Raw genomic sequence first — 262 nt, 5'->3', positions numbered from 1 at the left:
GGGGGGCTGTACAAAAAAGAAAAACCCTTCCATAAGATGCTTTCTGCCAGGGAAAGGTTGAATCAATGAGGGCTGGATGAGGTTTTAGCTTTTGGTTGCAGACTGCCTGGCTGCTGCACTCCTCCCCTACCCCTATGGTTTTGGAGAAGCCAGCGCTGCAATTTGGATACTTTAATTTTTTGCAGGGATTTGTTCAAGGAGAGGCGAGCATCATCATCACCTGCTGCTGTGGGGCTGCCTCGGATAAACAGGGGCCGGAGGG

This window comes from Cariama cristata, unplaced genomic scaffold, assembly GCF_000690535.1.
Source record: "Cariama cristata isolate BGI_N322 unplaced genomic scaffold, ASM69053v1 scaffold21470, whole genome shotgun sequence".
Classification (NCBI taxonomy): Eukaryota; Metazoa; Chordata; class Aves; order Cariamiformes; family Cariamidae; genus Cariama; species Cariama cristata.
Note: the sequence above shows the minus strand (reverse complement) of the source record.